Below are 19786 nucleotides of genomic sequence, written 5' to 3' on the forward strand. Positions count from 1 at the left end.
TGTTCTGTAATTGATGCTGTGTTTATCTCTGTTGATATAAACCATTTCTAAGAAATTACGTTTATATTTGTTTTGTTATGTATGTAATATTTTTGGATTTTTGAAGTCAAAATTGTGTTGGTGTTCAAAGTGGTGGATAGATAGTGCTGTAGGATTTTGCTTGGGTTTTTTGCAATCATAGATATCTTGCTTTACTCTCTTGTCGAGATATTGGGATGTAACACCGATGTAAGTTGCCGGACAGTTTAAACAGTTGATCTTGTAGATTACGTCCGATTTATTTGTTATTGGTGTGGGATCTTTAACTTTGAAAAAAAAGCGTTTGGATTGTTTTATAATTTTTGAAAGCTATTTTGAAGTTATCGGACGAGAGAGATGTGTTTAATTTATGTGATAGGCCTTGAATAAATGGCATGGAAATGTATGCTGGTTTGTTTGTATTTGATAGACTTAACGTAGTATTATTAGTAATAGTGGAATGTGTTAGTGTTGAGTTGTAGTTGTTCATTATTCTGTTAATTATGTGTTTAGGGTAGAGATTGTTACGGAGGATCTGTTTGTATATCTTTATGTTCTTGTGGTGTAATGATTCATGGCTCAGAGTAATCATTCTGTGAAGTAACCCTTTGGCCGTGTTTATTATTGTATGAAGAGGATGGTGAGATGTAAAGAAGAGGTAGCGATCTGTGTTTCTTTGTTTTTGATACCAATCTGTGATTAATGTGCCATCTGGTTGTTTTATTACAAGTGTATCTAAAAAGTGTATTGTTTTGTTGTTTTCGATTTCATGTGTAAATTGTAGGCGTGGGGGAAAGCTAGTTAAGTGAGTAGAAATAATTTTTTTTAATATAAAATATATTTTGCATTGTATAAATTCACTTTTCCACATCCTAAATGTATTTCTTAAATGTAAATATTTTTGTAAATCCCAGGCCCTGAAGATGATCTCAATAAAAGATCGAATCGTTGGCACGATAAAGAAAATGTTTTTCTGAAACCTACATCACACGCGACCGCATCTCACGATATCTGAATAACAAAAGAGTTATCTGTACTCAATGAGTTACAGGAAGAATCGCAATGTAGGATCAAGGTGGATCTATTTTTCTCCTCTCTCTATGCCTTTCTATTCATACGCAATTATTCTCTCTTTCTATCTCTCTCTTCTTCTCGGTCCATATTGTATATATATGTTACATATATCTATTTTTTACTCCTTACCATCTCCTTTCCTATTTTTTATTCTTTCCATAATTCTTTCTCTAAGTTCTCACATGCGCGACACGTGGACGCTTGCACGTTGCCGAACTTATTTCTTTTATGAAATTGTTTGGAGACTTTTAACGTTTAATTTTTTAGCCTCCGGGTAGAATGTGGACCCGGTCAAGGATTGGACATCGTCCTAGTAGTTCGGCCGGTCATTAAGGCCAATATAATTTTTTCACGCAGGTCTTTGATCGATGAACTGCACTAGTACGAACACCTTTTACGTCAAATTGCCAGATCGCGTGACCCTAATTAAAAGCGTCATTATCATCGCTAATTTGTTCAATGTAAGTTAGATTTTTTAATCATTAAACAAGTATTTTTGCATGTAAAGTGTCGAGAACGTCCTGTGCTCTTGAAATGACGGAATTCAGTAAAACTGCTAACAAAAAAAAATTGATAAAACCTTGCCTTGCAAGGCCCGTTCCTTGTGGTCGTTTTAATGAAGTTACAGGCAAACCGCCATACCGAGAGGAAAAAACTGGCTTTCTAAATGACACATCGAAATCGCAACTACGTAGTTCAAGTTGTACTTTTCACAAAGCAATTTCTTTAAAAAATGGCACGTCAAACCGATACTGTACCGGTGATCGCTCTGTTCCATTATTTCTTGGCTTATTTGTTTTATCAGAACGCTTAAACTAAAAAACACACGTACAATAACTGACATGAAACCAATGTTTCAAATACATTGTCACTGTACAGCCAAACATAAATCAAGTGAGATTGGAAAAAAAGACCACATATCAAAACCAGTTGATTATTCAACATTATAAAAAATTTGAGAAAATATAAATGAAATCGGTAAATTTCACCATATTGGCTAAAGAAAAAACCAGTTGTTCAGCTAATCCGATGTAAATGAAATTCATTTGGAAGAATTTATTAAATTTTTAACAAATAGGCAAAGCGTGAAAGCAAAAACTGACGGACACTGCTGTCATTGGTTCGATTTCAGCACTGCACTTGGAATTTTCGGATTCTCCAATCACCTAAAAAGGTTGCATGGCTTTTGCACATGTAATTCCATTTTAAGCAGTTAAAACGAATCTAAAACAAACAAACAATTAGTAAAAATATAAAATAATTAAAACAAACATATTTAACACAAATGGTTAGAAATTAAACAAAAATTATATGGCAACACATTTTACATTCTTAAAATGTCGCATGGAGGAAAATGGTGGCAAAATTGTGTTAGAAATAAGTCTCGTTAGAGATTTAGATTCCAAATGACACAAAAAGAGAGAAAAAAGAAAAAAACAATAACGATAAAATACGAGTCCGCTTTAGATCTCTTTTTCCCCTACTTTGTTGCCCCTAAAGCGGTTTCTGCTGAAGAATTTCATCCTGGCAGATTTAGCTATAAATTATCAAATTTAACCTCTTTGCCTTGAACTTGACATTTTCAGAAATGGTGTTATGTATATAATAAACTGAGAGGGAAAGAAATTAGCACAATTTTGCAGGTAATTTTTTTTTAATCAAATATCATCTACCGATTTACGATATTTCAAAATGTATGTTTTTTTGTTTTTAATGTTTTTAAAAATAAATTTAAACAACATAAACATTTAAAACTGGATGTAATATTTAATAATTAAAGAAATAAATGTATTTTTGATATATGAAAATAAACTTAGTTCGATTTGATTTATGTTACATCAGTAATACCACATTTATCTAAATTCATTACCATCAGGAGTGCACGAATTATTGTCAAACTTTTCAAATTCTCTGTCAAAATAGTCAAAAATATTTACGAAAATTATTATGTTCAAAGTTACCGATCAAACACCGTACAATGTTGCAAGAAATAATCTACTGTTACGAGTTTAGAAGTTCAAAAGAAACAATAAAATTGAGGATTATGGCCATCCTTGAACCGTGGAGCCAGACAGACACAATAGACAGTTTGGACAAAATATTGGAATATCCCAAAAGAGATATGTTAATTTTATACACAATTTTCGCCTTTTTTCCCTATCCGGCCTAAATCGACTTTTATAAAATATCTGCAATGGACAAGGCTACTGAATCACCAAGACCTTTAGGTTTCCAGAATATTGACGACAATGAAACAAATTTACCGCCTTAACGACAACAGGAAGAACCGGCGTAAAACACAGTGATTTCTTGATATTTTAAACAATCAATGCATCCTGAATATCACATTATGAAAATGAAATTACATTAAATAGAATTACTTCGTTGACAAAAATAATCAGGCTTGAAACCTGCTTGTGTTATGTACAAAAACAATAATATTTTTATTAACTGTAAATGCGCGTTATATATTTTATATTTGAAAAATAAAATCACTTCAAAAATTTATTAAAATTGTATATTTGTTTCTTTCCCTCTCACTCTTTCTCTCATTCTCTCTCTCTTTCACTCACCCCCCCCCTCTCTCTCTCTCTCTCTCTCTCTCTCTCTCTCTCTCTCTCTCTCTCTCTCTCTNAAAAAAGAGGGATGAGACAGAGAGAGCGAGAATGGGAGAGTGAGAGAGAGAGAGAGAGAGAGAGAGAGAGAGTGAGAGAGTAAGTAGGTAATAAAAACAATAGTACTTTTATTAATTTAAATGCTTGTTATCTAATTTATATTTGAAAAATAAAATCACTTCAAAAATTTATTGAAATGCGAAAACTGTACCATTCAACTGCTCTCTGATATAATCGTGTTGATCATAAATTAAAAAAGAAATCTTGGTAACGAAGCGCTGTATTTCACATATTAAAAACATTTGTTTCTCTCTCTCACTCTCTCTCTCTCTCTCTCTCTCTCTCTCTCTCGAGTTTTCTCTTTTCTCTTTTCGAGAGAGAGAGAAAAAGAGAGAGAGAGAGAGTAGGTATATACATATATCAGTCGATCTCCATCTCTACCTCTCTCAGCCTCCATTCTTCTGACGTATGAAAACCACAATCTTTTGTTCTCATTTTATGGTATCTCACTTTTGTTTTATGAGAAAAATTCGAACTCATTAGTCGAAGACATATAAAACGTTAGGGGGTAGTCCTTTTGCATAGCGATGGGAATTTTATCAATTTAGGAAACTGTTACCTATCTGCGGAATATTTCTCTTATGTATATTAAAATCTCTCATTATTAATAGGCATTCATTTCTTTCTTATATTTTAGTCCAAACTTCTTTCACGTTATACACAGGATATACTTCGCCAAAAAATGTTAAATTATTTTACCGATTCTTCTTTTCCATCTATATTTATACTATTGTGCAATTATTCATAGATAACATATCTTTTATAAATTCCGACAATTATCATCATCGATATTTTCTACGGCTGGGGTGGTAAAGAAAACGCTCATTTTACTATCAAGTCTACTCACTAACTCACGATTTTATCCAAATTAGACGTTATTACTACCATTGGAACATAAACATTCTTTGTTTATAAAATAATGCGACAAGGTTTAGGTTTCATCATGCAAAAAGCAAGGATGAAATTAGCTCTCTCGCCAAATAATTTATTTTATATATTTGGTTCTAATTTGGTTAAGGACAGCGATAATAACCCACGTTTTGCGGGCGTAATGGCATAAAGCTGGCCTCCGTGAACTAATTAGAATTGGATATATAAAATTAACATTTAAGAAGGTTTTGTTGATTTTAGCCTTATGTAAGTCCTTTCCTACAGGGCTGTTTAACATCCACCTTCCCTTAGGATTAAAACTACTCTCCTTTAAAAATCCATATATTATGCCATTATGCAAGGATTCGAATACAGGACCTCTAGTGTGGCAAATACGAGCTGAAGGTTTTATTCTTATGCTTCTAACTTATAATGACAAAAATCTAAACCTTGTTGAAATATTATACGTCTAGATAAATATTATAAAACAGGAATTTAATTTTATCCATAAGTATGTATGAAGTGTTTTAATGGAAAACTGAACATCGCATAAAGACAATTGCTCCCATAAAAATTAGTTTTGATTGTCTTTTAAAGGGGCTAAAAATGAGTCAAATTAAAAAAATTCAATCAATTAATTATTCTTTCTAAGGTGTTGGTTGAGATAAAAAAGTCAGTGTCACGAGCGAGATTCGAACCCACGACCTTCGGCTAAATATGCCGCTACTCTACCACTTGAGCTATCGTGACGTCAATGATTATACTTTTTTATCCCAACCAACACCTTAGAAAGAATAATTAATTGATTGAAAGATGTAACTTGGTCAATTGACTATGGAAACGTAAATGGATTAAAAATATGTTTTTGGCCTTACTGAAAACATCTTTTTATATTGACAACTTTTTAAATACATTATTTATATAGATCAAAACAAGTCCACTGATATATAATTACCATAAAATATATGCACAAGAAAAATGGAAAATCGAATTTGTCAATATATAAAAAAGTTTTTCAGCTCCATTGTTAAAAATGCTCTGATACGGGTGCAATATACACCCACGGCTTCCCATGTGATAATATATCGATAAATCCAGAAGTAAATTTTATAAAAATTATAGCAACATTGTTAAATATGTGTGGTGTTTTGTAACCGTTACTTGATGATTATTTGGTGGTCGTGAGTTGCGGTCTGGTGTGACGTAGGTGGAAAACAACAACCAGTGCGATTAGAACAGTAACTAAGGGAAAAAATTGCAGCACAATGACAAATGTAATCGGTTTGGAATACAAATGGTTATAAATAGAATTCATTCACACGAGAGAAAATTAAGATTCAAAAGCTTTTCGAAACGGTAGAGAGAGATTACAAGTTGTAATTAGTATAGCTCGCGCTACAGATAGTGACATGTTCGAAGCGGAATTCCAAGTTAAATAGCATGTACTTAGGCAAGGTTGTGGTCTACTGCTCATTTTTCCGGTTCAACGGTTCTCATAATTCCTTCCGGAAAAAAAGCTACGACACGCCTCATCTATTTGCCGGGTTTTGTAACTATCGACACCGCGCTCTGCAGGACGAGACTTCTCCAGGGCGAGTGTTGGTCCTATATGCAGAATCGGCAAGATTAATGGGTGATAGATAAGGTTTTCAAAGGATTAGAATTCCTTCTTGCGCAACAGAACTCCTCTTCAGAGCGGCTGAGGACGACAAAGAAGTTTCCATCTCGAACTCAAGTATTCAATTATTAAAAATTTTTTATAAGTTCTGTATGCTTCCTTATTAGAGCACAGTACGAAATGATACAGTTTAATGTATATATTATTAAAAACAACAGGAAATTATTATTGAAAGCAAAGTTACGCTAAGATATAACGGGTTAATGAAATTATTAACCTAATTGTTATTTGTGTGGTGTTTAGTGACCTTTAGTTAATGATTATAATCATTGTTTTATTCACATCCTACATGTATTTGTAAAATGTAAGCGTTGTTGCGTTGTTTATAAATCCCAGGCCTGAAGATGATCTCAATAAAGATCGAAACGTTGGCACGATAAAGAAAGTGTTTTCTAAAACCTGCGTCACACCAGACCGCATCTCAAGATCTTCATATAATTTTCATATAATTCGTTTAGCAGTGTAAAATGCAAGACAAAAAAAATCGTTAAAGCACGTCTTTAAGTTCTAGAAATGATAATCATGTTCTCCTCTTTCAGGCCATAACAGCGGCTAAAAAAAAGATAAAATGCAAAACCCTGATAAAAACAGAAATAATGCTTAATAACGTGTGAGCCGAGGAGCGATAAAACACGCCTTTTTTTTACAATTTGTAAGCAATGATAATCATTTTGCTTTAAAAAAGTGAAAACAAAGTGGAATTTTGAGATTTCGAAACTCATAATTTCATAAATCTCTATAATTTCGTCAGCCAAATTATAATAAAAAGAGACATTTGAATTATGATAATATGACTTCTGTCATTCTGAAGATAACATGGTCTTATTGTACCTCAAAACCAGGTCTTCATTTGTACCTCTTGTACACATAAATACAAAAAACATACATATATATTAAAAAACACAAGCAGCCACAAAAAATCAAATTAGCATCAACTGAAGGAATGCATTCATAAACGAAATACGTATTGAGGAGAAAAAAAGAAAACATATTACTAAAATGTAAGACTTAATATAAATAAAAATTACAATAAAAAAGACAGTACATTCGAAATTAGCACATAAAGATAGACAGACAGACAGATATATAGATAGAAAGATAGTGTTCGAAAGTGAAAGAAAAATTGAAACAAGAATAGATAAGAGCGAGAGAGAGAGAGAGAAAGAGAGTGAGAGAAGCAAGGAAGAAGGGTGATATAAGAAGTGAGAACCATGTATAAAGAAAAAGTGTAAGAAAAATAGAAAACAGGACTACATAAGAGCGAGAGAAAGATAGAAAGAGAAAGTTTGAGTGAGAGAAGAAAGGAGGAAGGGTGAAATAAGAAGTGAGAACTATGCATAGAGAAAAATGTAAGAAAAAGAAAAACATGAATACACAAGAGGAGAGAGATAGAGAGAGAAAGAGAGAGAGAGAGAGAGAGAGAGAGAAAAGAGAAAGAACGTAAGATGTAAGTTAGTAAAACAATAACCATAATTTAAGTTTAAAAAGAAAAAATATATCTTGGTAACTACCCACATATTTATTGATGAAATAATGAAAATCACGCACAGGAATGAAAGGAAATTATTCATTACAATAGTCACTTGTTAAAGTCGTAATCAGAAATGCTTGTCATTCGTTTTCTAATATGCAAAATTAGATATATTTATATTAAAGAATGATAAATACACCCTCTAATAATTATGAAAACAATTGCAATTCGATATTAAAAACATTTTGTTGTTTATCCATTGCTAAAATAAACAAAACAATGTAGGGTCAATAAAATGTTTGCGGAAGAAAAAAAGATTGTAGGGAGAACTAGATAATAGGATTAAAATTGAGAGAAGGAAATAAATTAGAAATAAAAGGTGCAAAATAAAGTGGAGATCTATTACTTACTCTCTCTTTTTTTTCTCTTCTCTCTCACACACACCGTCTCTATTCTGTAGTTTTCTTCCTTGTTACTTTATTGATCTTTATTATCCGTTAATAAGTATGGGTTTTACATTAATTATCTCTCTATAAGTAGAATTATTCGTTAAGATTTACTCTTTTAGGCTACACAATATTTTTGGAATTTGTGCTTTGAAAGAAAAGAATTATTACGATACGTTTATTTATAGAATTTTTTATTATATAATATTATTTTACTTAGTTTTAAATTATTGTAGAAATAATAAAATTATTGTTGTTATATTTTTTTCTTTTTTTAACTATATAAGTATATAATTTGGTTTTGCTGAGCGGTGACTCCTTACACCTTATTGCTGTCTTTTAAGTAAAATCATGTAAACAAATGTAATTTCCATGAATAAAAACTTTTAAATTGAATTGAAGATTTTTTATACTGCGCAGTTGCTAAATTTAAGTCTAACGTTTCCAGGCATTTTTGCATATTAAAGTCTTTTTACCCTTGTACAAGGCGATAACATTGTCTCATATCTTTCCTCTGTTAGTATACCAGTTGTTAAAAATATGCTAATCTGCGAAACTTTGCTATGGTTAAGCGGCTTGCTGGTGTTAAAATTGAGTAGAATGGAACAGGTGTTTGTAAAGTCACGTTCTGCTTACATCTCGATAAATCATATCATTAAAAAATCTAAAAAAATTTGTTGAATAAAAAGAACCAAAGTACCAATAAAACGTCATCTAAGTATTCAACATTAAGCTGTACTTATTAAAATCTATATCGTCGTATTATAAAATAATAGCGTCTTTTATGCAAGAAAAGATGAAAAATATTAATAAACCATAAATTCGAAATGAAGATCTTATCAAATTTTTGATTAATACAACAAACATTTTGGAAAAAATTGAAAAATTATGGAATTATAATACAATAAATATTTTAATTTATCTATCTTATCTATCCAATGTATAATAAATCTGTCTATTTTTAAATGTAAACACTTTGGTGATAAATAAATGAGATTTTGTTTTAAATTTATTTGGATCTTTATTGGTTCAAATACTAACCATCAATAAATCTAAATCAGGTTTGATTGTCAATTATATAACAATTTAAAAAGTTATTATTAAAAAAAATTAATTTTTTTCATTTTATTTAATTTGTTTACAAAAAGTTTTGAAATACTGGTTATTTTATCGTTATTATGAAAGACTGGTTAATTTTAATTAAATCAATTTAGCTGAGTACATGTCACGTTGACCTATGTATGGTCCTCTGGAGATAAAGAAGGCAACCCTCACCTTGCCCGTTTTTATTTTCTAATTTTGTTTTTCCACCGTTTATTACTTTTGATAATTCATATTTACAATCAACACGAATTGTACTTAAACAGAGCCTTTAATCTAGCTCTTAATCCTCACCATAAAGTTCACAAAACGTCGTAAATTCGGTAGGTGAATTTTTCTTACCGAAACTTTGAAACATATCTCGATTTTGTACCGGTTCTCTAAGATATTTGATCAAAGGATTTATCTGCGTGACCTGGATAAAAATATTAACGAGAAGTGATAATGGGAACGATAAAAATGTCACAATCTTGAAGTAATATTGACCTTCTTTTTTTAAATTATCATTCAAATGATTAGGATAATAACGTAAAAACTAAAAGTCAAAATGACTCTTTCTTTTTAATCACGAATTTCTTAGATTCTTTTTTGAATAGGAGAAGCACTGATAAACCGACGGTACTTATAACTAGTTGCCAAAAAGTTCTTTTTTCACGTCTACCTTTGAAGGAAAAATTCAAATCTGTTGTGGCCGTATCAACGAACTATTGTTCGAACTTCACTCGTGGGTAGTTATGCAGCATAATGGGAAACAATTATAAGAAAACCGGACCGGGCTTCATCGAAGAAGGGGCTTCGTCTTACCCACGTGGATCTAGTCACGTATGGCAAAATCCAACTTTACAAAATCTATCCGATTTACAAATTTTCATATTTACTGAATAACTAAAGATTACTCGATGATAAAAACCCAACGTTAAAGGTAGTCAACTAGTAGTCCATTGTTTACCTTTTTAATGTTTATGGTTTTATTTATTTGTGTACTAAGTATAATGCACTATCAATTCATTGTTTAAAGCCTACTTATAATAAGAAGCAAGAATTACATTTATAAGAAAGCGTCAGGAGTTCTGAATCAAATGTCTGAATAATTTAGAATGTTTAGGTTTATAATGTTGGCTGAAGTTATTAGACAAAGTCTCTAATAAAAAAAAACTATAATAAAAACTCTAATATAAATACCAGGCCGTGAAGATAATCTCAATAAAGATCGAAACGTTGGCACGATAAAGAAAATGTTTTTCTAAAACCTACGTCACACCAGACCGCATCTCACTATCTCCGAATATGTGTATTTTGTTAATATTGAATTTAAAAAAAAGTGATAAAACAAATTTTTAGTTATTTGCTCATTACCGATCGTTTTGGTCTTTCAAACGCGTTTTTTCATCTCAGCAGTATGCACCAAACCTTGTACGTTCACGGACAACAGTATATTTTCTGAAAATGTAAGGTTTCTTCTTGAGATCTGCGAGGTTTTATTGAACATGTTGGGTCATTTTGATCTTTTTCTGGCCTTCCTTTTCTTCTTTTTATCTGTCATAAGTGTTTCTGCAATTTATCTTTTTCGGTAGTCGGTTTGTAATATGAAAAATTTTGAATGAACCTGCAATTTGATTATTTCCGATCAATTTGGCCTGTCTTTTCTTGTTGTAGTAGATCGTGTACATTCTTTAACCATGTTGGATCCGTGTTTATTTATGTTTTTTGTTTAGATTTTATGAAATGCTGTATAATAATAACTGATATATATAATATTAAAGATGGCTCATAAATTCATTATGATTGCAGCCATAATTTTTAATACTGTAAGTAGATATTTACATTTGTTTAACTATGTTTATAGTTAAAAAAAGTTTCAAAGTCCTGATGAAGAAGATATATTCCTCGAGGTTTAAACGAAGGAAGTGAGTGTATTTCTTTCGTTCAAATTCACTAAGGATAAGTCCCTGATTTTTCACATACAATACCGGGGATGTTTGAGCATTTGGCTGAATCCAACTTTTTCTTTACTTATATTGGTTTAAGCAAAGTAATCTTTCGTTGGTCAGTTACGTTAGATGATCAAATTCGATTTCATCATGCCATCAAAAAATGGCAAAAGGAAGGAAAAGGTTTGGTTGAGATGGGAAGTTGGTGTCCTAGTGGATAGACGTCACGATAGATCAAGTGGTCAGAGCTGCGGCGTATTGAGTGGAAGGTCGTGGGTTCGAATCCCGCTCGTGACACTAATCTTTTAATTCAATAACTTACATAAAGTTTAATTAATTGAAGGAGGTTATTTGGTCAATCGGATCACGAAATCTAATGGAATAAATCATTTTTATATCATTATATACAAATATTATTTTAAAATCATTAGATCATTAGTAATTTTCTTATAAAACAACTGTCATTATTAACATACAATTTGTTGTTTTTTTATATTTGAATTGAATTAGCTATCTTAGTCAGTCGACAGGTTTTTTGAGATATAAAATGTTATTTGTAATTTTTTTCTATTATCGACTCTGTTGTACTTACCTCGTTTCGTGCATTTTGAACTAAAATCCGTGTGGATTTTTCCTATTTAAATCTTTGTTTAAATAAATATGTTTAGTCTCAGAACAGGCCAACGGCAAGAGTGGGCAGACCGCAGATGATCAATTTCGATCAAGAGGTTGTCGGCGGTTAGCCTATTCCCGGACCGCACATCTCAAGTTGGCAATTTATTTTAAACGATCTTGATGAAATATAATGTTTTGTGTATATTAAATCATGTTAATTTCAAAATAGAAAAAATGCGATATACTGTTCCATTCCGACCCTGGTCATCTTGTTCCACGCTTTAAATTGTCTTTTGTCTTGCGAATCATATATATAAATGAAATATGCAAATTTCCCTTCCCAATATGGAAAAACACCATTAAGAACAAAGTAATAATTCTGGTTAAAATACATCGTATATATTACTTTTTAAAAATACGCTGAGTATTTTCAGTTGATATGGATCGAGTAAAATGAAGTGTAACCCATCGTTATAGAGATACAATAATCTATATTTTTATTTTTTAATAAATAAGTTGAAGAGATATTTGGTGTCATAAATTAAATTTCACATCGTATTCAACGTATTGCTTCCAGATCAATATATAAAGAACTTGTTTGTCAAAATCAAGTAAAGTATTAAATAACTTATAATGGGAAAGGAAATAATCATTTAAAGGTTAGTAAACACTTCCTGCATATTTTTAATGTACAAAATTAAACGGTTCACACTATCGCTGTCTGTCTGTCTCCATCTCTCTCTCTCTCTCTCTCTCTCTCTCTTTTTCTCATTCTCTCTCTCTCTTCCTTTTTATCTCTTTCACTATCTCTTTCTTTCTCTCACTCTCTCTCTCTTCCTTTTTATCTCTTTCACTATCTCTTTCTTTCTCTCAGTCTCTCTCTTCCTTTTTAACTCTTTCACTATCTCTTTCTCTCTCTCTCTCTCTCTCTCTCTCTCTTCCTTTTTATCTCTTTCACTATCTCTTTCTTTCTCTCACTCTCTCTCTCTTTCTCTCTCTCTTCCTTTTTTATCTCTTTCACTCTCTCTCTCTCTCTCTCTCTCTCTCTCTCTCTCCCTTTTTATCTCTTTCACTATCTCTTTCTTTCTCTCACTCTCTCTCTCTCTCTTCCTTTTTATTTCTTTCACTATCTCTTTCTTTCTCTCACTCTCTCTCTTTCTATCTCTCTCTTCCTTTTATCTCTTTCACTCTCTCTCTCTCTCTCTCTCTCTTCCTTTTTATCTCTTTCACTATCTCTTTCTTTCTCTCACTCTCTCCCTTTCTCTCTCTCTATTCCTCTCTCTCTCTCTCTCTCTCTCTCTCTCTCTCTCTCTCTCTCGCTCCCTGTATCATATCTCCGAATTAATAGCAAATACATAAGAAGATGTTTTATATCAGTTCAAATGATATAACATGAGATAGTCATGAAGAATGAATTTTAAACCCGTTTCTGTTCATCATTGTTTTTATAACCAACATTATGAAGTATTCTATAGTCCAGGGAGTTTGTACGATTCAAATTGAAAAAACGGAACGTTTGAGCATACCCTACATGCGGGCGATTTGGAATCACCTCATTCCCGGCATGATGCACAACATACGTTTAATATCCTTTCGTGATGCTGCGAGACAAAACCAAGAAGAAGACAATGTTAGATACAAAAAAAATGTATATATTTTTTAATCTATTTTTTTAGTATTGTATAAATTCAGTTTTTTAATCTAAAATTTTCTAGCACTGTATAAATTCATTTTTTATCTAAAATTTCGAGCTTTGTATAAATTCTTTTTTTTTTCATATCCTACATGTATTTGTAAAATTTAAATAATGTTTATAAATCCCAGGCCCTGAAGATGATCTCAATAAAGATCGAAACGTTGGCCCGATAAAGAAAATGTTTTTCTAAAACCTACGTCACACCAGATCGCATCTCATGACTTCCAAATAATCAATCCTGCATAATTTTAATGTTAAAAATTAAACGGTTTATACTATCGCTCTCTCTCTCTCTCGTTCACTTTTTTGTTTCACTGTCTTACATTCATTCATCCATTTCTGAATTTGTACTGTGACAATAACAAAACAGTTTTACTGTTTGGAACATAATTTTGGTCCAAAATGAACGAAATTAATAGTTCATTTTATTTAGCTCACTAGCTTTTACCAGCGACTTTCCCCACGGAGACTCTTCTTTCTCCGTTATCTTTCTAATACTATGCAGAACGCTATATGGATTTCTAGTATATTCTCTTCAGTTCACTTAGGTCTATACATGGTACAATTGTCCATGTGAACCCAATTGTCCATGGATGGAATTTGAAAAAATGCTTTCTTAGGGCTATCCAAGTCATTTTAGGAATGCACGAAATTTCAGCCCATTAGATATTCATTACACTGTGTGAAGATACTACCTAGATTTTTTAAAAGCCCCGGCCGATAGACCGAATTGCATTTGAGAAAATGGCAACATCTCTGGAACAACTAAATGACCTTAAAATTTTGCTACACTACATGCAATGCTTATCCAAAAAGAACACGCTCGGAAAAGAAATTCGTATGTAAATTCAAATCCACCGAGAAGCAGCGAAGTTTAAAAAATATAAATAGTAAAAAAAAAAACTTTTATTCTGAAAAACAGTCGCTATCCCTTTATTAAGATGTGCAATAACTTCTGTATTCATCAAAAATTTTTACTTTACGTTCTCATAAAAATCAATTAATAAGACATCGAATGTTAAAATGTGTCATTCAATATTGGTTTGTTATCCGGAATGTTTAATTTGGACATATGTTCTAGAGTGGTCTGCTAGCTAGTTGTTCTACATATTTTATGCCTCCAGCTTGTCCGCCTATTTATTTACGCTTGTTCCTGCCAGATTCACGGTTCAATCACGGTTTAATAGACCCATTCTTCGCTTAAGAAAATCTTGTTTTTTAATTAGAAAATCAAATCAAAAATAGAACGCTCAAAAAAATTTTCATTCATATGATTGGAAACATTTATAGTACTTTTCGTTTTTATTTTAAAAATTATTATTTTTTATAAACATTAAGTTTCTTAATTGAATACCAAGTTACTAGTATTTTGATGGAAAGGAATATAGTAAAAACCAAGAGAGTCGGGAAAAGAAATTCCTCCATTTGCAATAACCTAGCTTATTTATCACAGGTATACACAATAGGACAAGAATGGCCATATGAACGCCATTTGCGTTTTTATTCATTTTTATTGTGTTTTAAACGCAAGCCGTATATCTTTCCTCTCCACTTTAAACAATAAATCAAAGAAATCTGGCATCTTCATCGACCCGACCTGGGCACGTCTAAATCCCTCAAACCTTTCCAACCTTTACATAAACCATGTCAGGTGAGTCAAATAAATTTAACTCGCATTTCCTGCATGAATATTCTAATTTATCAATTGACCTTTGGCTTATTTCACACGCAAATGGTTTTGTTATTGAAAGCCCATAAAATCTTTAATTGTTAATTGTTTGACGCTGATTTAAAAAAAATATAACATGTTTTAAGATTTTAAATTTAGGTTAATCACGATTAATGTTTAACCATGAACTTCTTTGTTCCAGAGGGTATAACTAAAATAATATCTATATAGGTAAAAAGTCAACGAACTGTACTTTTTATGAATTGGTTCATCGACTTTTTCATGTCCAGAATGAATAATAAGTAGGTCAGACATTTCGTAACGCCCTAGTAGAATATGCATCTAATTAAAGATCTTCTGGATGCAATTTTTCAGAATTTGGACTTTTTTCTTTTCGTGTTTGCTAAACCGTATATTCAAGCTATTCAGCATTATTTACTTTTTTTTTTTTTTAATTTTGCTTTCTGAAGAATGATTATTCGGAGGATCATGAGATGCGGTCTGGTGTGACATAGGTTTTAGAAAAACATTTTATTTATCGTGCCAATGTTTCGATTTTTAGGAAATTAAATTCACTAATTTCGTGGTCCGCTTGACCAATTAATATATTACAATTAATTAAGGTTTTTAGTTGAGTAGAGTTGGGTAGAGCAGCGGTGTATCAAGCCGAAGATCGTGGGTTCGAATCCCGCTCGTGCCATTGACTTTTTTATCTCAACTAAAAACCTTAACTAATTGTAATATATTAATTGGTCAAGCGGACCACAAAATTAGTGAATTTAATGAATTTAAATGAAGTTTACTTCACTAAAGCTCTCCATAGCCATTTCATTTGTCGCCGAGAATCCAATCCGATTACACGACATTTGAAAAATGGGAAAAAGGAGGGAAAATTCCAAATGTGGGGTTGAGATGGGAAGTTGGTGTCCGAGTGGATCGAGGCCACGATAGCTCAAGTGGTAGAGCAGCGGCGTGTCAAGCCGAAGATCGTGGGTTCGAATCCCGCTCGTGCCATTATTTTTTTTTCATCTCAACTAAAAACCTTAATTAATTGTAATCTACTTATAAACATTGAGCCAGACATAAATACACTCATCACATTCATCAAGTCATTAATTTTTTTAAATTTTATTTTAAACAAAAGTTATAATTTCTATAAATACTTCTTCAGCAAATTTTTTTTTAAATTTGTGATTTTTATACTGCATTTATGTAGCTTTTTCACTTGGGGGGGGGGGGGTCCGTTTTCAAGTTTTGACTATAAAAAGGGTCCATGGGTCAAAAAGGTTTGGAATCCACTGGTCTAAATAGACGACAAAATATGTCTGAGACATTCAGGTTCAAATCCATCATGCCGCTGAAAAATAAAAGGCCCAGCAAAGTTTTCACTTCAATACCATCTGTGAATATTGAATATTGAAATCATCTTCAGGGCCTGGTATTTATAAACATTGTTTAAATTTTACAAATACATGTAAGATGTGGAAAAAATGAATTTATACAATGCTAGAAAATTTTAGATTAAAAAACAACCCTTTGAGTGAGTACAAATGTTTTGAATGAATCAATAATTGTCTAACATTGTATAAATTCATTTTTTTAATCAAAACATTTTCTAGCATTGTATAAATTTATTTTATTTTGTTTTTTAATCTAACATTTTCTAGCACTGTTTAAATTCATTTTTTTTCTACATCCTACATGTATTTGTAAAATTTAAACAATGTTTATAAATTCCAGGCCCTGAAGATCTCAATAAAGATCGAAACATTGGCTTGAAAAAGACAAAGTTTTTCTAAAACCTACGTCACACCAGACCGAATCTCACGATCTCAGAATAATCATTGATTAACGGCCCCTAAATACCACACATTTCTGAAGAAGATTCTATTTACAACGACAAAATTGTGAAAACGTTGACTTTTTTGATTGGCATATTGTTGTGAAATTAAAATGGCAGTCGATACTTGACAATAATATAGTTTTTTTATTGTATAGGTTAGTTACAAAAGTCTTTTTAAATTATACATAATTCGTTTTAAAACTGCAATATTTGTAAATATGTAATTGATCATCAGTGATAAAACATTTGAACAGGTTTCCTGTTCTCTTTCGTTTCAGTGATACCATGATTGTTTTTATTGTAAAACCTGAGCATAAATATGATGATAATCATCCCCGGCTCATTCTGCGGTTACGTCATGAGAAAGCAAGGCCTCGTTTACTGTCGAAACTTCAACCGGCCGGCTGCAACTTCCATTTGATTTGTAACACGGGGCCAAATGGGTCACTGGAAGAAAAACGCTCACGGCTTTGACTTTATAATTTATTTAGCCAAAATAATAGCGATCCATTTTCTAGAAAATTGTTTAGTCAATGGAATGCGCCATAACATAACAAATCTGCTTATATACAAGTACACGATAGAAAAAAAAATAATGAACTTAAATAATAATAATATTATAAGTCATACAATAATATTACGGCAGTTTAGGTGTTGAGTTTTTGACAAAAGAAAAACTTTGAGGTGTTCTTTTCTTTAACCAGGAACGAAAGGCAGTTTATATGTTTCATTAAAAATCTATTAGTTTAACAAATATAGAAAAAATAAAAAGAGAAACATAAATTACTTAACATTACATACTCCCAACAGGCGTACAATCAATCAGTCAGAATTTTTCAATTCAGTCGAATACAATTCAACAAATTTGTTTGAAAAATACAAAAATTATCGATCAAATTTAAAAAAATAAATTAACATAAATAAAAGAAAAAATATAAAAAAATTACAAATCGGGATTGTAATCGCCTTCCAGTGGTAACTACTGTATCCTGAACCAGTGCCAAACGCCCTTGGCTGCAGATATAAATACGCAATATAAACCAAATCCACCAGGAGGCGTTATTTGTAAGTGGGATAATAAATGAATATAATATTCTATTCTATCCATTGGGTTATTTAGATTAGTGATTTGTATATAAAAAAGATAACTAGGCTGGCAAGGCAGTGTTGGTTCTGTACTGTCGAACTATTCTAGATGGCAGTGATGGGCTCTCGCGGGCGAGACAAAGGAAGGTGTGTCATCCAACTTCTGTGACCCCTCTGCAAAAAAAAAATCAAATTAGTCATTAAATCGAGTAAATAGCTAAGAGGGATGTTTTGCCGTAAGGAACGACGGAATGAAATATCCGGGGGATCGTTACGGATCACTGAGGACGTTGAAGGTTTTCCATTAAACTCGTTCTCCCTCTCCCCCTTTTTTGACGGCCTTGGGGCTGCCATACACCCTGTAGTTCTTGGTTAGTGGGTCATACGGGCCGAAACGAATTTGAAAATCGAAAAGGGGTGTGTTTGAAAAAATTAAAAACAGGAAAAGGTTGCAATGGCCGGCCAAGTTTCCTTGTTGCACAACAATCATAAAACTGCCCACAGTCTTAAAAGGGAAGGGTTTTTAATAAAAATTTAAAAAAATACTTACGGTGACTCTTATGGTCCATGGTTTATCCTTTGACGGGGGATGATCGGGCGACATCGTGACAACCGTTTCAGCAACGTGTTGCGAGCAGGTATCGCCGCGGACCGCAGGAGTCTGAAGAAAAAAGGGAAATAATTAGTGCACCCGTTTAAAGAATCGGGCTGTTACCCGGAATCCAGTGGGTAATGGGTTATTATAATAATTAAGGCTGGTGCATGACAAGGTGAGTTGTGGAGGAAGTACCTTGCCCGCCGACCACGCCTCAAACATCCCTCCAACAAGGAAGAATAAGATAAGGACTTAGGATCCTTGGAATGGAAATCGGAGATTAATTATCCAGAATGGGACTGATGTGTCTTTTCAAGACGAGACATTTAATGCCAAGGACGCACTTTTTGTCTCCACTGTCGGAGACCAGTCTCAAATTCCATCGGGTCCGAAGTTGTAAGCGATTCTCACCGCCCTTGAGATAATCCGAAAGGCGGTGCCCTACTAATAAAACTCGTTTGTCAAACGTGGAAACAGGGAGAGTCATAAACGGGCCTTTTCGCCCTGGAGGTAGCCAAGGACAGGGGTAGAAATCTTTTTAGGCGTCCATTACCTGATTTATGCAAAAAACGTTTTAGGAAAAAACAAACAAAAAATAACGTGAGAATTTTTTTTTACAAAAGAGTGTTCAGGCCTTTTGAATAAAAGACAAAAAACGGCCTTGGTCACTCAAAAGGCCGGGGAAAAGACCCACCCCTCGGCAGGACCGAAAACGCGAATATACTACGATTTCCACCGGGGAAAATGTTCGCCTTCTGGATAAGGGAACTGTTCTTACGCTTATACCGGTTGTATCAGGCGGGTGACAACGTACTTTGAGGTGGATCCGTGAAGGCCGGGTAGGTGGCATTCCTTGATATAGCAAGGTCAGAACCTTGCTCGCGGGAAAAGTTATATAAGAGACGCGTTGTCGACTCGGCGAAATGTTGCTTAGCGTAATTAATCAGATACTGACCGGTGTAACCCAGAAGGAAAGGAGGTAAATAGAAGAAAAAGGGGATGACATGACCCCGGGCGT

The 19786-nt window shown here is 32.7% G+C and overlaps 1 non-coding gene across 1 annotated transcript; it reads left to right on the forward strand.

Annotated features, from left to right (window-relative positions):
• Window positions 1-16185: 16185 nt before the first annotated feature.
• Trnad-guc lies at window positions 16186-16258 on the forward strand. The gene has a single exon. It is a non-coding gene; the product is annotated as a tRNA-Asp (tRNA).
• The last annotated feature ends 3528 nt before the right edge of the window (window positions 16259-19786 follow it).

The sequence above is a fragment of the Cimex lectularius genome, unplaced genomic scaffold, assembly GCF_000648675.2.
Source record: "Cimex lectularius strain Harlan isolate CLEC.00 unplaced genomic scaffold, Clec_2.1 scaffold133, whole genome shotgun sequence".
Lineage (NCBI taxonomy): Eukaryota > Metazoa > Arthropoda > Insecta > Hemiptera > Cimicidae > Cimex > Cimex lectularius.